The 17,584-nt window shown below is 43.0% G+C and overlaps 18 non-coding genes across 18 annotated transcripts; all 18 read left to right on the forward strand.

The window, feature by feature from the left end:
- Positions 1-769: 769 nt before the first annotated feature.
- trnap-ugg (transfer RNA proline (anticodon UGG)) lies at positions 770-841 on the forward strand. The gene has a single exon. It is a non-coding gene; the product is annotated as a tRNA-Pro (tRNA).
- Positions 842-1,704: 863 nt separating this feature from the next.
- trnap-ugg (transfer RNA proline (anticodon UGG)) lies at positions 1,705-1,776 on the forward strand. Its single transcript has one exon. It is a non-coding gene; the product is annotated as a tRNA-Pro (tRNA).
- Positions 1,777-2,639: 863 nt separating this feature from the next.
- Positions 2,640-2,711, forward strand: trnap-ugg (transfer RNA proline (anticodon UGG)). Its single transcript has one exon. It is a non-coding gene; the product is annotated as a tRNA-Pro (tRNA).
- Positions 2,712-3,574: 863 nt separating this feature from the next.
- Positions 3,575-3,646, forward strand: trnap-ugg (transfer RNA proline (anticodon UGG)). Its single transcript has one exon. It is a non-coding gene; the product is annotated as a tRNA-Pro (tRNA).
- Positions 3,647-4,509: 863 nt separating this feature from the next.
- trnap-ugg (transfer RNA proline (anticodon UGG)) lies at positions 4,510-4,581 on the forward strand. Its single transcript has one exon. It is a non-coding gene; the product is annotated as a tRNA-Pro (tRNA).
- An 863-nt stretch (positions 4,582-5,444) lies between these two features.
- trnap-ugg (transfer RNA proline (anticodon UGG)) lies at positions 5,445-5,516 on the forward strand. Its single transcript has one exon. It is a non-coding gene; the product is annotated as a tRNA-Pro (tRNA).
- Positions 5,517-6,379: 863 nt separating this feature from the next.
- On the forward strand, positions 6,380-6,451 carry trnap-ugg (transfer RNA proline (anticodon UGG)). Its single transcript has one exon. It is a non-coding gene; the product is annotated as a tRNA-Pro (tRNA).
- Positions 6,452-7,314: 863 nt separating this feature from the next.
- Positions 7,315-7,386, forward strand: trnap-ugg (transfer RNA proline (anticodon UGG)). Its single transcript has one exon. It is a non-coding gene; the product is annotated as a tRNA-Pro (tRNA).
- Positions 7,387-8,249: 863 nt separating this feature from the next.
- Positions 8,250-8,321, forward strand: trnap-ugg (transfer RNA proline (anticodon UGG)). Its single transcript has one exon. It is a non-coding gene; the product is annotated as a tRNA-Pro (tRNA).
- An 863-nt stretch (positions 8,322-9,184) lies between these two features.
- On the forward strand, positions 9,185-9,256 carry trnap-ugg (transfer RNA proline (anticodon UGG)). Its single transcript has one exon. It is a non-coding gene; the product is annotated as a tRNA-Pro (tRNA).
- An 863-nt stretch (positions 9,257-10,119) lies between these two features.
- Positions 10,120-10,191, forward strand: trnap-ugg (transfer RNA proline (anticodon UGG)). The gene has a single exon. It is a non-coding gene; the product is annotated as a tRNA-Pro (tRNA).
- An 863-nt stretch (positions 10,192-11,054) lies between these two features.
- trnap-ugg (transfer RNA proline (anticodon UGG)) lies at positions 11,055-11,126 on the forward strand. The gene has a single exon. It is a non-coding gene; the product is annotated as a tRNA-Pro (tRNA).
- Positions 11,127-11,989: 863 nt separating this feature from the next.
- trnap-ugg (transfer RNA proline (anticodon UGG)) lies at positions 11,990-12,061 on the forward strand. The gene has a single exon. It is a non-coding gene; the product is annotated as a tRNA-Pro (tRNA).
- An 863-nt stretch (positions 12,062-12,924) lies between these two features.
- trnap-ugg (transfer RNA proline (anticodon UGG)) lies at positions 12,925-12,996 on the forward strand. The gene has a single exon. It is a non-coding gene; the product is annotated as a tRNA-Pro (tRNA).
- Positions 12,997-13,859: 863 nt separating this feature from the next.
- On the forward strand, positions 13,860-13,931 carry trnap-ugg (transfer RNA proline (anticodon UGG)). Its single transcript has one exon. It is a non-coding gene; the product is annotated as a tRNA-Pro (tRNA).
- An 863-nt stretch (positions 13,932-14,794) lies between these two features.
- trnap-ugg (transfer RNA proline (anticodon UGG)) lies at positions 14,795-14,866 on the forward strand. The gene has a single exon. It is a non-coding gene; the product is annotated as a tRNA-Pro (tRNA).
- Positions 14,867-15,729: 863 nt separating this feature from the next.
- Positions 15,730-15,801, forward strand: trnap-ugg (transfer RNA proline (anticodon UGG)). The gene has a single exon. It is a non-coding gene; the product is annotated as a tRNA-Pro (tRNA).
- Positions 15,802-16,664: 863 nt separating this feature from the next.
- On the forward strand, positions 16,665-16,736 carry trnap-ugg (transfer RNA proline (anticodon UGG)). Its single transcript has one exon. It is a non-coding gene; the product is annotated as a tRNA-Pro (tRNA).
- Positions 16,737-17,584: the final 848 nt, after the last annotated feature.

Genomic DNA, 17,584 nt, shown 5'->3' on the forward strand with positions numbered 1-17,584 from the left:
AGTGATTAAGGCAATGGACTGCTAATCCATTGTGCTCTGCACTAGTGGGTTCAGCATCGCACAACATTTATTAATTTCTTCCTTGGTTAAAAAACCTGTCCTTTTACCGGGACATAGGTTACCTTCAGACGAGTCCCGTGACACTTGTGGGGGTCGTAGAGCAAAACTGAGAACACCATTGTGTTTGCGAGAGTCTCCCCTTTCCACAGAATGGTCAAAGTATTTTGTAGGTCAAATCGTTCAGAAGCTACAGACATTTGTATGAGAAGACAGATTTTCGGGATGTGTCATGTTTTGACAAACATTGCTCTCGCTCTGCCACATTTCACCAAAAATGCAGAGGTGTAACATCAGCAGTTATGGTAGGACTGAGAAGCATCCAGTGCAAAATATGTGACATTTCTAGTTTAAAACTGAGAGATTCCAATGTTTTTTTATTTTTTTATTCACATACCGGTGCATCAATCGGATCAAATGAAATGAGATCCAATTGATTTTGATGTCTACTTTTTAATTGTTAAAATCTACATTTAGCTCTTTCTTCATTTGTTTCTTGCTGTTACAGCTAATGAAGATTGAATCTGAAAGACTCAGCAGATGAACTACAGAGTATTTGAACTGAAACCTGGTCAACTGCTTGGAAGATAGCTATGCTCACAAGTATACCACCAACACTCACGTGATTCACTGTGGCCTGGCAACATCGACCTGTCAATGCATATTCTCACCGTCATTGCTGGCGACTGCAAAACAACGTCTTGAAATAAATGGCTCGTTGGTCTAGGGGTATGATTCTCGCTTTGGGTGCGAGAGGTCCCGGGTTCAAATCCCGGACGAGCCCTTTTGAAGAGCCTTTAACAATGTGAGACAGGCGGATCTTGGGCAACTGGTTGGAGGGGCGACTGCCACCACTGGAGCGCAGGACCAGGTGGACGAGTGATTAAGGCAATGGACTGCTAATCCATTGTGCTCTGCACTAGTGGGTTCAGCATCGCACAACATTTATTAATTTCTTCCTTGGTTAAAAAACCTGTCCTTTTACCGGGACATAGGTTACCTTCAGACGAGTCCCGTGACACTTGTGGGGGTCGTAGAGCAAAACTGAGAACACCATTGTGTTTGCGAGAGTCTCCCCTTTCCACAGAATGGTCAAAGTATTTTGTAGGTCAAATCGTTCAGAAGCTACAGACATTTGTATGAGAAGACAGATTTTCGGGATGTGTCATGTTTTGACAAACATTGCTCTCGCTCTGCCACATTTCACCAAAAATGCAGAGGTGTAACATCAGCAGTTATGGTAGGACTGAGAAGCATCCAGTGCAAAATATGTGACATTTCTAGTTTAAAACTGAGAGATTCCAATGTTTTTTTATTTTTTTATTCACATACCGGTGCATCAATCGGATCAAATGAAATGAGATCCAATTGATTTTGATGTCTACTTTTTAATTGTTAAAATCTACATTTAGCTCTTTCTTCATTTGTTTCTTGCTGTTACAGCTAATGAAGATTGAATCTGAAAGACTCAGCAGATGAACTACAGAGTATTTGAACTGAAACCTGGTCAACTGCTTGGAAGATAGCTATGCTCACAAGTATACCACCAACACTCACGTGATTCACTGTGGCCTGGCAACATCGACCTGTCAATGCATATTCTCACCGTCATTGCTGGCGACTGCAAAACAACGTCTTGAAATAAATGGCTCGTTGGTCTAGGGGTATGATTCTCGCTTTGGGTGCGAGAGGTCCCGGGTTCAAATCCCGGACGAGCCCTTTTGAAGAGCCTTTAACAATGTGAGACAGGCGGATCTTGGGCAACTGGTTGGAGGGGCGACTGCCACCACTGGAGCGCAGGACCAGGTGGACGAGTGATTAAGGCAATGGACTGCTAATCCATTGTGCTCTGCACTAGTGGGTTCAGCATCGCACAACATTTATTAATTTCTTCCTTGGTTAAAAAACCTGTCCTTTTACCGGGACATAGGTTACCTTCAGACGAGTCCCGTGACACTTGTGGGGGTCGTAGAGCAAAACTGAGAACACCATTGTGTTTGCGAGAGTCTCCCCTTTCCACAGAATGGTCAAACTATTTTGTAGGTCAAATCGTTCAGAAGCTACAGACATTTGTATGAGAAGACAGATTTTCGGGATGTGTCATGTTTTGACAAACATTGCTCTCGCTCTGCCACATTTCACCAAAAATGCAGAGGTGTAACATCAGCAGTTATGGTAGGACTGAGAAGCATCCAGTGCAAAATATGTGACATTTCTAGTTTAAAACTGAGAGATTCCAATGTTTTTTTATTTTTTTATTCACATACCGGTGCATCAATCGGATCAAATGAAATGAGATCCAATTGATTTTGATGTCTACTTTTTAATTGTTAAAATCTACATTTAGCTCTTTCTTCATTTGTTTCTTGCTGTTACAGCTAATGAAGATTGAATCTGAAAGACTCAGCAGATGAATTACAGAGTATTTGAACTGAAACCTGGTCAACTGCTTGGAAGATAGCTATGCTCACAAGTATACCACCAACACTCACGTGATTCACTGTGGCCTGGCAACATCGACCTGTCAATGCATATTCTCACCGTCATTGCTGGCGACTGCAAAACAACGTCTTGAAATAAATGGCTCGTTGGTCTAGGGGTATGATTCTCGCTTTGGGTGCGAGAGGTCCCGGGTTCAAATCCCGGACGAGCCCTTTTGAAGAGCCTTTAACAATGTGAGACAGGCGGATCTTGGGCAACTGGTTGGAGGGGCGACTGCCACCACTGGAGCGCAGGACCAGGTGGACGAGTGATTAAGGCAATGGACTGCTAATCCATTGTGCTCTGCACTAGTGGGTTCAGCATCGCACAACATTTATTAATTTCTTCCTTGGTTAAAAAACCTGTCCTTTTACCGGGACATAGGTTACCTTCAGACGAGTCCCGTGACACTTGTGGGGGTCGTAGAGCAAAACTGAGAACACCATTGTGTTTGCGAGAGTCTCCCCTTTCCACAGAATGGTCAAAGTATTTTGTAGGTCAAATCGTTCAGAAGCTACAGACATTTGTATGAGAAGACAGATTTTCGGGATGTGTCATGTTTTGACAAACATTGCTCTCGCTCTGCCACATTTCACCAAAAATGCAGAGGTGTAACATCAGCAGTTATGGTAGGACTGAGAAGCATCCAGTGCAAAATATGTGACATTTCTAGTTTAAAACTGAGAGATTCCAATGTTTTTTTATTTTTTTATTCACATACCGGTGCATCAATCGGATCAAATGAAATGAGATCCAATTGATTTTGATGTCTACTTTTTAATTGTTAAAATCTACATTTAGCTCTTTCTTCATTTGTTTCTTGCTGTTACAGCTAATGAAGATTGAATCTGAAAGACTCAGCAGATGAACTACAGAGTATTTGAACTGAAACCTGGTCAACTGCTTGGAAGATAGCTATGCTCACAAGTATACCACCAACACTCACGTGATTCACTGTGGCCTGGCAACATCGACCTGTCAATGCATATTCTCACCGTCATTGCTGGCGACTGCAAAACAACGTCTTGAAATAAATGGCTCGTTGGTCTAGGGGTATGATTCTCGCTTTGGGTGCGAGAGGTCCCGGGTTCAAATCCCGGACGAGCCCTTTTGAAGAGCCTTTAACAATGTGAGACAGGCGGATCTTGGGCAACTGGTTGGAGGGGCGACTGCCACCACTGGAGCGCAGGACCAGGTGGACGAGTGATTAAGGCAATGGACTGCTAATCCATTGTGCTCTGCACTAGTGGGTTCAGCATCGCACAACATTTATTAATTTCTTCCTTGGTTAAAAAACCTGTCCTTTTACCGGGACATAGGTTACCTTCAGACGAGTCCCGTGACACTTGTGGGGGTCGTAGAGCAAAACTGAGAACACCATTGTGTTTGCGAGAGTCTCCCCTTTCCACAGAATGGTCAAAGTATTTTGTAGGTCAAATCGTTCAGAAGCTACAGACATTTGTATGAGAAGACAGATTTTCGGGATGTGTCATGTTTTGACAAACATTGCTCTCGCTCTGCCACATTTCACCAAAAATGCAGAGGTGTAACATCAGCAGTTATGGTAGGACTGAGAAGCATCCAGTGCAAAATATGTGACATTTCTAGTTTAAAACTGAGAGATTCCAATGTTTTTTTATTTTTTTATTCACATACCGGTGCATCAATCGGATCAAATGAAATGAGATCCAATTGATTTTGATGTCTACTTTTTAATTGTTAAAATCTACATTTAGCTCTTTCTTCATTTGTTTCTTGCTGTTACAGCTAATGAAGAATGAATCTGAAAGACTCAGCAGATGAACTACAGAGTATTTGAACTGAAACCTGGTCAACTGCTTGGAAGATAGCTATGCTCACAAGTATACCACCAACACTCACGTGATTCACTGTGGCCTGGCAACATCGACCTGTCAATGCATATTCTCACCGTCATTGCTGGCGACTGCAAAACAACGTTTTTAAATAAATGGCTTGTTGGTCTAGGGGTATGATTCTCGCTTTGGGTGCGAGAGGCCCCGGGTTCAAATCCCGGACGAGCCCTTTTGAAGAGCCTTTAACAATGTGAGACAGGCGGATCTTGGGCAACTGGTTGGAGGGGCGACTGCCACCACTGGAGCGCAGGACCAGGTGGACGAGTGATTAAGGCAATGGACTGCTAATCCATTGTGCTCTGCACTAGTGGGTTCAGCATCGCACAACATTTATTAATTTCTTCCTTGGTTAAAAAACCTGTCCTTTTACCGGGACATAGGTTACCTTCAGACGAGTCCCGTGACACTTGTGGGGGTCGTAGAGCAAAACTGAGAACACCATTGTGTTTGCGAGAGTCTCCCCTTTCCACAGAATGGTCAAAGTATTTTGTAGGTCAAATCGTTCAGAAGCTACAGACATTTGTATGAGAAGACAGATTTTCGGGATGTGTCATGTTTTGACAAACATTGCTCTCGCTCTGCCACATTTCACCAAAAATGCAGAGGTGTAACATCAGCAGTTATGGTAGGACTGAGAAGCATCCAGTGCAAAATATGTGACATTTCTAGTTTAAAACTGAGAGATTCCAATGTTTTTTTATTTTTTTATTCACATACCGGTGCATCAATCGGATCAAATGAAATGAGATCCAATTGATTTTGATGTCTACTTTTTAATTGTTAAAATCTACATTTAGCTCTTTCTTCATTTGTTTCTTGCTGTTACAGCTAATGAAGATTGAATCTGAAAGACTCAGCAGATGAACTACAGAGTATTTGAACTGAAACCTGGTCAACTGCTTGGAAGATAGCTATGCTCACAAGTATACCACCAACACTCACGTGATTCACTGTGGCCTGGCAACATCGACCTGTCAATGCATATTCTCACCGTCATTGCTGGCGACTGCAAAACAACGTCTTGAAATAAATGGCTCGTTGGTCTAGGGGTATGATTCTCGCTTTGGGTGCGAGAGGTCCCGGGTTCAAATCCCGGACGAGCCCTTTTGAAGAGCCTTTAACAATGTGAGACAGGCGGATCTTGGGCAACTGGTTGGAGGGGCGACTGCCACCACTGGAGCGCAGGACCAGGTGGACGAGTGATTAAGGCAATGGACTGCTAATCCATTGTGCTCTGCACTAGTGGGTTCAGCATCGCACAACATTTATTAATTTCTTCCTTGGTTAAAAAACCTGTCCTTTTACCGGGACATAGGTTACCTTCAGACGAGTCCCGTGACACTTGTGGGGGTCGTAGAGCAAAACTGAGAACACCATTGTGTTTGCGAGAGTCTCCCCTTTCCACAGAATGGTCAAAGTATTTTGTAGGTCAAATCGTTCAGAAGCTACAGACATTTGTATGAGAAGACAGATTTTCGGGATGTGTCATGTTTTGACAAACATTGCTCTCGCTCTGCCACATTTCACCAAAAATGCAGAGGTGTAACATCAGCAGTTATGGTAGGACTGAGAAGCATCCAGTGCAAAATATGTGACATTTCTAGTTTAAAACTGAGAGATTCCAATGTTTTTTTATTTTTTTATTCACATACCGGTGCATCAATCGGATCAAATGAAATGAGATCCAATTGATTTTGATGTCTACTTTTTAATTGTTAAAATCTACATTTAGCTCTTTCTTCATTTGTTTCTTGCTGTTACAGCTAATGAAGATTGAATCTGAAAGACTCAGCAGATGAACTACAGAGTATTTGAACTGAAACCTGGTCAACTGCTTGGAAGATAGCTATGCTCACAAGTATACCACCAACACTCACGTGATTCACTGTGGCCTGGCAACATCGACCTGTCAATGCATATTCTCACCGTCATTGCTGGCGACTGCAAAACAACGTCTTGAAATAAATGGCTCGTTGGTCTAGGGGTATGATTCTCGCTTTGGGTGCGAGAGGTCCCGGGTTCAAATCCCGGACGAGCCCTTTTGAAGAGCCTTTAACAATGTGAGACAGGCGGATCTTGGGCAACTGGTTGGAGGGGCGACTGCCACCACTGGAGCGCAGGACCAGGTGGACGAGTGATTAAGGCAATGGACTGCTAATCCATTGTGCTCTGCACTAGTGGGTTCAGCATCGCACAACATTTATTAATTTCTTCCTTGGTTAAAAAACCTGTCCTTTTACCGGGACATAGGTTACCTTCAGACGAGTCCCGTGACACTTGTGGGGGTCGTAGAGCAAAACTGAGAACACCATTGTGTTTGCGAGAGTCTCCCCTTTCCACAGAATGGTCAAAGTATTTTGTAGGTCAAATCGTTCAGAAGCTACAGACATTTGTATGAGAAGACAGATTTTCGGGATGTGTCATGTTTTGACAAACATTGCTCTCGCTCTGCCACATTTCACCAAAAATGCAGAGGTGTAACATCAGCAGTTATGGTAGGACTGAGAAGCATCCAGTGCAAAATATGTGACATTTCTAGTTTAAAACTGAGAGATTCCAATGTTTTTTTATTTTTTTATTCACATACCGGTGCATCAATCGGATCAAATGAAATGAGATCCAATTGATTTTGATGTCTACTTTTTAATTGTTAAAATCTACATTTAGCTCTTTCTTCATTTGTTTCTTGCTGTTACAGCTAATGAAGATTGAATCTGAAAGACTCAGCAGATGAACTACAGAGTATTTGAACTGAAACCTGGTCAACTGCTTGGAAGATAGCTATGCTCACAAGTATACCACCAACACTCACGTGATTCACTGTGGCCTGGCAACATCGACCTGTCAATGCATATTCTCACCGTCATTGCTGGCGACTGCAAAACAACGTCTTGAAATAAATGGCTCGTTGGTCTAGGGGTATGATTCTCGCTTTGGGTGCGAGAGGTCCCGGGTTCAAATCCCGGACGAGCCCTTTTGAAGAGCCTTTAACAATGTGAGACAGGCGGATCTTGGGCAACTGGTTGGAGGGGCGACTGCCACCACTGGAGCGCAGGACCAGGTGGACGAGTGATTAAGGCAATGGACTGCTAATCCATTGTGCTCTGCACTAGTGGGTTCAGCATCGCACAACATTTATTAATTTCTTCCTTGGTTAAAAAACCTGTCCTTTTACCGGGACATAGGTTACCTTCAGACGAGTCCCGTGACACTTGTGGGGGTCGTAGAGCAAAACTGAGAACACCATTGTGTTTGCGAGAGTCTCCCCTTTCCACAGAATGGTCAAAGTATTTTGTAGGTCAAATCGTTCAGAAGCTACAGACATTTGTATGAGAAGACAGATTTTCGGGATGTGTCATGTTTTGACAAACATTGCTCTCGCTCTGCCACATTTCACCAAAAATGCAGAGGTGTAACATCAGCAGTTATGGTAGGACTGAGAAGCATCCAGTGCAAAATATGTGACATTTCTAGTTTAAAACTGAGAGATTCCAATGTTTTTTTATTTTTTTATTCACATACCGGTGCATCAATCGGATCAAATGAAATGAGATCCAATTGATTTTGATGTCTACTTTTTAATTGTTAAAATCTACATTTAGCTCTTTCTTCATTTGTTTCTTGCTGTTACAGCTAATGAAGATTGAATCTGAAAGACTCAGCAGATGAACTACAGAGTATTTGAACTGAAACCTGGTCAACTGCTTGGAAGATAGCTATGCTCACAAGTATACCACCAACACTCACGTGATTCACTGTGGCCTGGCAACATCGACCTGTCAATGCATATTCTCACCGTCATTGCTGGCGACTGCAAAACAACGTCTTGAAATAAATGGCTCGTTGGTCTAGGGGTATGATTCTCGCTTTGGGTGCGAGAGGTCCCGGGTTCAAATCCCGGACGAGCCCTTTTGAAGAGCCTTTAACAATGTGAGACAGGCGGATCTTGGGCAACTGGTTGGAGGGGCGACTGCCACCACTGGAGCGCAGGACCAGGTGGACGAGTGATTAAGGCAATGGACTGCTAATCCATTGTGCTCTGCACTAGTGGGTTCAGCATCGCACAACATTTATTAATTTCTTCCTTGGTTAAAAAACCTGTCCTTTTACCGGGACATAGGTTACCTTCAGACGAGTCCCGTGACACTTGTGGGGGTCGTAGAGCAAAACTGAGAACACCATTGTGTTTGCGAGAGTCTCCCCTTTCCACAGAATGGTCAAAGTATTTTGTAGGTCAAATCGTTCAGAAGCTACAGACATTTGTATGAGAAGACAGATTTTCGGGATGTGTCATGTTTTGACAAACATTGCTCTCGCTCTGCCACATTTCACCAAAAATGCAGAGGTGTAACATCAGCAGTTATGGTAGGACTGAGAAGCATCCAGTGCAAAATATGTGACATTTCTAGTTTAAAACTGAGAGATTCCAATGTTTTTTTATTTTTTTATTCACATACCGGTGCATCAATCGGATCAAATGAAATGAGATCCAATTGATTTTGATGTCTACTTTTTAATTGTTAAAATCTACATTTAGCTCTTTCTTCATTTGTTTCTTGCTGTTACAGCTAATGAAGATTGAATCTGAAAGACTCAGCAGATGAACTACAGAGTATTTGAACTGAAACCTGGTCAACTGCTTGGAAGATAGCTATGCTCACAAGTATACCACCAACACTCACGTGATTCACTGTGGCCTGGCAACATCGACCTGTCAATGCATATTCTCACCGTCATTGCTGGCGACTGCAAAACAACGTCTTGAAATAAATGGCTCGTTGGTCTAGGGGTATGATTCTCGCTTTGGGTGCGAGAGGTCCCGGGTTCAAATCCCGGACGAGCCCTTTTGAAGAGCCTTTAACAATGTGAGACAGGCGGATCTTGGGCAACTGGTTGGAGGGGCGACTGCCACCACTGGAGCGCAGGACCAGGTGGACGAGTGATTAAGGCAATGGACTGCTAATCCATTGTGCTCTGCACTAGTGGGTTCAGCATCGCACAACATTTATTAATTTCTTCCTTGGTTAAAAAACCTGTCCTTTTACCGGGACATAGGTTACCTTCAGACGAGTCCCGTGACACTTGTGGGGGTCGTAGAGCAAAACTGAGAACACCATTGTGTTTGCGAGAGTCTCCCCTTTCCACAGAATGGTCAAAGTATTTTGTAGGTCAAATCGTTCAGAAGCTACAGACATTTGTATGAGAAGACAGATTTTCGGGATGTGTCATGTTTTGACAAACATTGCTCTCGCTCTGCCACATTTCACCAAAAATGCAGAGGTGTAACATCAGCAGTTATGGTAGGACTGAGAAGCATCCAGTGCAAAATATGTGACATTTCTAGTTTAAAACTGAGAGATTCCAATGTTTTTTTATTTTTTTATTCACATACCGGTGCATCAATCGGATCAAATGAAATGAGATCCAATTGATTTTGATGTCTACTTTTTAATTGTTAAAATCTACATTTAGCTCTTTCTTCATTTGTTTCTTGCTGTTACAGCTAATGAAGATTGAATCTGAAAGACTCAGCAGATGAACTACAGAGTATTTGAACTGAAACCTGGTCAACTGCTTGGAAGATAGCTATGCTCACAAGTATACCACCAACACTCACGTGATTCACTGTGGCCTGGCAACATCGACCTGTCAATGCATATTCTCACCGTCATTGCTGGCGACTGCAAAACAACGTCTTGAAATAAATGGCTCGTTGGTCTAGGGGTATGATTCTCGCTTTGGGTGCGAGAGGTCCCGGGTTCAAATCCCGGACGAGCCCTTTTGAAGAGCCTTTAACAATGTGAGACAGGCGGATCTTGGGCAACTGGTTGGAGGGGCGACTGCCACCACTGGAGCGCAGGACCAGGTGGACGAGTGATTAAGGCAATGGACTGCTAATCCATTGTGCTCTGCACTAGTGGGTTCAGCATCGCACAACATTTATTAATTTCTTCCTTGGTTAAAAAACCTGTCCTTTTACCGGGACATAGGTTACCTTCAGACGAGTCCCGTGACACTTGTGGGGGTCGTAGAGCAAAACTGAGAACACCATTGTGTTTGCGAGAGTCTCCCCTTTCCACAGAATGGTCAAAGTATTTTGTAGGTCAAATCGTTCAGAAGCTACAGACATTTGTATGAGAAGACAGATTTTCGGGATGTGTCATGTTTTGACAAACATTGCTCTCGCTCTGCCACATTTCACCAAAAATGCAGAGGTGTAACATCAGCAGTTATGGTAGGACTGAGAAGCATCCAGTGCAAAATATGTGACATTTCTAGTTTAAAACTGAGAGATTCCAATGTTTTTTTATTTTTTTATTCACATACCGGTGCATCAATCGGATCAAATGAAATGAGATCCAATTGATTTTGATGTCTACTTTTTAATTGTTAAAATCTACATTTAGCTCTTTCTTCATTTGTTTCTTGCTGTTACAGCTAATGAAGATTGAATCTGAAAGACTCAGCAGATGAACTACAGAGTATTTGAACTGAAACCTGGTCAACTGCTTGGAAGATAGCTATGCTCACAAGTATACCACCAACACTCACGTGATTCACTGTGGCCTGGCAACATCGACCTGTCAATGCATATTCTCACCGTCATTGCTGGCGACTGCAAAACAACGTCTTGAAATAAATGGCTCGTTGGTCTAGGGGTATGATTCTCGCTTTGGGTGCGAGAGGTCCCGGGTTCAAATCCCGGACGAGCCCTTTTGAAGAGCCTTTAACAATGTGAGACAGGCGGATCTTGGGCAACTGGTTGGAGGGGCGACTGCCACCACTGGAGCGCAGGACCAGGTGGACGAGTGATTAAGGCAATGGACTGCTAATCCATTGTGCTCTGCACTAGTGGGTTCAGCATCGCACAACATTTATTAATTTCTTCCTTGGTTAAAAAACCTGTCCTTTTACCGGGACATAGGTTACCTTCAGACGAGTCCCGTGACACTTGTGGGGGTCGTAGAGCAAAACTGAGAACACCATTGTGTTTGCGAGAGTCTCCCCTTTCCACAGAATGGTCAAAGTATTTTGTAGGTCAAATCGTTCAGAAGCTACAGACATTTGTATGAGAAGACAGATTTTCGGGATGTGTCATGTTTTGACAAACATTGCTCTCGCTCTGCCACATTTCACCAAAAATGCAGAGGTGTAACATCAGCAGTTATGGTAGGACTGAGAAGCATCCAGTGCAAAATATGTGACATTTCTAGTTTAAAACTGAGAGATTCCAATGTTTTTTTATTTTTTTATTCACATACCGGTGCATCAATCGGATCAAATGAAATGAGATCCAATTGATTTTGATGTCTACTTTTTAATTGTTAAAATCTACATTTAGCTCTTTCTTCATTTGTTTCTTGCTGTTACAGCTAATGAAGATTGAATCTGAAAGACTCAGCAGATGAACTACAGAGTATTTGAACTGAAACCTGGTCAACTGCTTGGAAGATAGCTATGCTCACAAGTATACCACCAACACTCACGTGATTCACTGTGGCCTGGCAACATCGACCTGTCAATGCATATTCTCACCGTCATTGCTGGCGACTGCAAAACAACGTCTTGAAATAAATGGCTCGTTGGTCTAGGGGTATGATTCTCGCTTTGGGTGCGAGAGGTCCCGGGTTCAAATCCCGGACGAGCCCTTTTGAAGAGCCTTTAACAATGTGAGACAGGCGGATCTTGGGCAACTGGTTGGAGGGGCGACTGCCACCACTGGAGCGCAGGACCAGGTGGACGAGTGATTAAGGCAATGGACTGCTAATCCATTGTGCTCTGCACTAGTGGGTTCAGCATCGCACAACATTTATTAATTTCTTCCTTGGTTAAAAAACCTGTCCTTTTACCGGGACATAGGTTACCTTCAGACGAGTCCCGTGACACTTGTGGGGGTCGTAGAGCAAAACTGAGAACACCATTGTGTTTGCGAGAGTCTCCCCTTTCCACAGAATGGTCAAAGTATTTTGTAGGTCAAATCGTTCAGAAGCTACAGACATTTGTATGAGAAGACAGATTTTCGGGATGTGTCATGTTTTGACAAACATTGCTCTCGCTCTGCCACATTTCACCAAAAATGCAGAGGTGTAACATCAGCAGTTATGGTAGGACTGAGAAGCATCCAGTGCAAAATATGTGACATTTCTAGTTTAAAACTGAGAGATTCCAATGTTTTTTTATTTTTTTATTCACATACCGGTGCATCAATCGGATCAAATGAAATGAGATCCAATTGATTTTGATGTCTACTTTTTAATTGTTAAAATCTACATTTAGCTCTTTCTTCATTTGTTTCTTGCTGTTACAGCTAATGAAGATTGAATCTGAAAGACTCAGCAGATGAACTACAGAGTATTTGAACTGAAACCTGGTCAACTGCTTGGAAGATAGCTATGCTCACAAGTATACCACCAACACTCACGTGATTCACTGTGGCCTGGCAACATCGACCTGTCAATGCATATTCTCACCGTCATTGCTGGCGACTGCAAAACAACGTCTTGAAATAAATGGCTCGTTGGTCTAGGGGTATGATTCTCGCTTTGGGTGCGAGAGGTCCCGGGTTCAAATCCCGGACGAGCCCTTTTGAAGAGCCTTTAACAATGTGAGACAGGCGGATCTTGGGCAACTGGTTGGAGGGGCGACTGCCACCACTGGAGCGCAGGACCAGGTGGACGAGTGATTAAGGCAATGGACTGCTAATCCATTGTGCTCTGCACTAGTGGGTTCAGCATCGCACAATATTTATTAATTTCTTCCTTGGTTAAAAAATCTGTCCTTTTACCGGGACATAGGTTACCTTCAGACGAGTCCCGTGACACTTGTGGGGGTCGTAGAGCAAAACTGAGAACACCATTGTGTTTGCGAGAGTCTCCCCTTTCCACAGAATGGTCAAAGTATTTTGTAGGTCAAATCGTTCAGAAGCTACAGACATTTGTATGAGAAGACAGATTTTCGGGATGTGTCATGTTTTGACAAACATTGCTCTCGCTCTGCCACATTTCACCAAAAATGCAGAGGTGTAACATCAGCAGTTATGGTAGGACTGAGAAGCATCCAGTGCAAAATATGTGACATTTCTAGTTTAAAACTGAGAGATTCCAATGTTTTTTTATTTTTTTATTCACATACCGGTGCATCAATCGGATCAAATGAAATGAGATCCAATTGATTTTGATGTCTACTTTTTAATTGTTAAAATCTACATTTAGCTCTTTCTTCATTTGTTTCTTGCTGTTACAGCTAATGAAGATTGAATCTGAAAGACTCAGCAGATGAACTACAGAGTATTTGAACTGAAACCTGGTCAACTGCTTGGAAGATAGCTATGCTCACAAGTATACCACCAACACTCACGTGATTCACTGTGGCCTGGCAACATCGACCTGTCAATGCATATTCTCACCGTCATTGCTGGCGACTGCAAAACAACGTCTTGAAATAAATGGCTCGTTGGTCTAGGGGTATGATTCTCGCTTTGGGTGCGAGAGGTCCCGGGTTCAAATCCCGGACGAGCCCTTTTGAAGAGCCTTTAACAATGTGAGACAGGCGGATCTTGGGCAACTGGTTGGAGGGGCGACTGCCACCACTGGAGCGCAGGACCAGGTGGACGAGTGATTAAGGCAATGGACTGCTAATCCATTGTGCTCTGCACTAGTGGGTTCAGCATCGCACAATATTTATTAATTTCTTCCTTGGTTAAAAAATCTGTCCTTTTACCGGGACATAGGTTACCTTCAGACGAGTCCCGTGACACTTGTGGGGGTCGTAGAGCAAAACTGAGAACACCATTGTGTTTGCGAGAGTCTCCCCTTTCCACAGAATGGTCAAAGTATTTTGTAGGTCAAATCGTTCAGAAGCTACAGACATTTGTATGAGAAGACAGATTTTCGGGATGTGTCATGTTTTGACAAACATTGCTCTCGCTCTGCCACATTTCACCAAAAATGCAGAGGTGTAACATCAGCAGTTATGGTAGGACTGAGAAGCATCCAGTGCAAAATATGTGACATTTCTAGTTTAAAACTGAGAGATTCCAATGTTTTTTTATTTTTTTATTCACATACCGGTGCATCAATCGGATCAAATGAAATGAGATCCAATTGATTTTGATGTCTACTTTTTAATTGTTAAAATCTACATTTAGCTCTTTCTTCATTTGTTTCTTGCTGTTACAGCTAATGAAGATTGAATCTGAAAGACTCAGCAGATGAACTACAGAGTATTTGAACTGAAACCTGGTCAACTGCTTGGAAGATAGCTATGCTCACAAGTATACCACCAACACTCACGTGATTCACTGTGGCCTGGCAACATCGACCTGTCAATGCATATTCTCACCGTCATTGCTGGCGACTGCAAAACAACGTCTTGAAATAAATGGCTCGTTGGTCTAGGGGTATGATTCTCGCTTTGGGTGCGAGAGGTCCCGGGTTCAAATCCCGGACGAGCCCTTTTGAAGAGCCTTTAACAATGTGAGACAGGCGGATCTTGGGCAACTGGTTGGAGGGGCGACTGCCACCACTGGAGCGCAGGACCAGGTGGACGAGTGATTAAGGCAATGGACTGCTAATCCATTGTGCTCTGCACTAGTGGGTTCAGCATCGCACAACATTTATTAATTTCTTCCTTGGTTAAAAAATCTGTCCTTTTACCGGGACATAGGTTACCTTCAGACGAGTCCCGTGACACTTGTGGGGGTCGTAGAGCAAAACTGAGAACACCATTGTGTTTGCGAGAGTCTCCCCTTTCCACAGAATGGTCAAAGTATTTTGTAGGTCAAATCGTTCAGAAGCTACAGACATTTGTATGAGAAGACAGATTTTCGGGATGTGTCATGTTTTGACAAACATTGCTCTCGCTCTGCCACATTTCACCAAAAATGCAGAGGTGTAACATCAGCAGTTATGGTAGGACTGAGAAGCATCCAGTGCAAAATATGTGACATTTCTAGTTTAAAACTGAGAGATTCCAATGTTTTTTTATTTTTTTATTCACATACCGGTGCATCAATCGGATCAAATGAAATGAGATCCAATTGATTTTGATGTCTACTTTTTAATTGTTAAAATCTACATTTAGCTCTTTCTTCATTTGTTTCTTGCTGTTACAGCTAATGAAGATTGAATCTGAAAGACTCAGCAGATGAACTACAGAGTATTTGAACTGAAACCTGGTCAACTGCTTGGAAGATAGCTATGCTCACAAGTATACCACCAACACTCACGTGATTCACTGTGGCCTGGCAACATCGACCTGTCAATGCATATTCTCACCGTCATTGCTGGCGACTGCAAAACAACGTCTTGAAATAAATGGCTCGTTGGTCTAGGGGTATGATTCTCGCTTTGGGTGCGAGAGGTCCCGGGTTCAAATCCCGGACGAGCCCTTTTGAAGAGCCTTTAACAATGTGAGACAGGCGGATCTTGGGCAACTGGTTGGAGGGGCGACTGCCACCACTGGAGCGCAGGACCAGGTGGACGAGTGATTAAGGCAATGGACTGCTAATCCATTGTGCTCTGCACTAGTGGGTTCAGCATCGCACAACATTTATTAATTTCTTCCTTGGTTAAAAAACCTGTCCTTTTACCGGGACATAGGTTACCTTCAGACGAGTCCCGTGACACTTGTGGGGGTCGTAGAGCAAAACTGAGAACACCATTGTGTTTGCGAGAGTCTCCCCTTTCCACAGAATGGTCAAAGTATTTTGTAGGTCAAATCGTTCAGAAGCTACAGACATTTGTATGAGAAGACAGATTTTCGGGATGTGTCATGTTTTGACAAACATTGCTCTCGCTCTGCCACATTTCACCAAAAATGCAGAGGTGTAACATCAGCAGTTATGGTAGGACTGAGAAGCATCCAGTGCAAAATATGTGACATTTCTAGTTTAAAACTGAGAGATTCCAATGTTTTTTTATTTTTTTATTCACATACCGGTGCATCAATCGGATCAAATGAAATGAGATCCAATTGATTTTGATGTCTACTTTTTAATTGTTAAAATCTACATTTAGCTCTTTCTTCATTTGTTTCTTGCTGTTACAGCTAATGAAGATTGAATCTGAAAGACTCAGCAGATGAACTACAGAGTATTTGAACTGAAACCTGGTCAACTGCTTGGAAGATAGCTATGCTCACAAGTATACCACCAACACTCACGTGATTCACTGTGGCCTGGCAACATCGACCTGTCAATGCATATTCTCACCGTCATTGCTGGCGACTGCAAAACAACGTCTTGAAATAAATGGCTCGTTGGTCTAGGGGTATGATTCTCGCTTTGGGTGCGAGAGGTCCCGGGTTCAAATCCCGGACGAGCCCTTTTGAAGAGCCTTTAACAATGTGAGACAGGCGGATCTTGGGCAACTGGTTGGAGGGGCGACTGCCACCACTGGAGCGCAGGACCAGGTGGACGAGTGATTAAGGCAATGGACTGCTAATCCATTGTGCTCTGCACTAGTGGGTTCAGCATCGCACAACATTTATTAATTTCTTCCTTGGTTAAAAAATCTGTCCTTTTACCGGGACATAGGTTACCTTCAGACGAGTCCCGTGACACTTGTGGGGGTCGTAGAGCAAAACTGAGAACACCATTGTGTTTGCGAGAGTCTCCCCTTTCCACAGAATGGTCAAAGTATTTTGTAGGTCAAACCGTTCAGAAGCTACAGACATTTGTATGAGAAGACAGATTTTCGGGATGTGTCATGTTTTGACAAACATTGCTCTCGCTCTGCCACATTTCACCAAAAATGCAGAGGTGTAACATCAGCAGTTATGGTAGGACTGAGAAGCATCCAGTGCAAAATATGTGACATTTCTAGTTTAAAACTGAGAGATTCCAATGTTTTTTTATTTTTTTATTCACATACCGGTGCATCAATCGGATCAAATGAAATGAGATCCAATTGATTTTGATGTCTACTTTTTAATTGTTAAAATCTACATTTAGCTCTTTCTTCATTTGTTTCTTGCTGTTACAGCTAATGAAGATTGAATCTGAAAGACTCAGCAGATGAACTACAGAGTATTTGAACTGAAACCTGGTCAACTGCTTGGAAGATAGCTATGCTCACAAGTATACCACCAACACTCACGTGATTCACTGTGGCCTGGCAACATCGACCTGTCAATGCATATTCTCACCGTCATTGCTGGCGACTGCAAAACAA

This window comes from Oncorhynchus clarkii, chromosome 33, assembly GCF_045791955.1.
Source record: "Oncorhynchus clarkii lewisi isolate Uvic-CL-2024 chromosome 33, UVic_Ocla_1.0, whole genome shotgun sequence".
Classification (NCBI taxonomy): domain Eukaryota; kingdom Metazoa; phylum Chordata; class Actinopteri; order Salmoniformes; family Salmonidae; genus Oncorhynchus; species Oncorhynchus clarkii.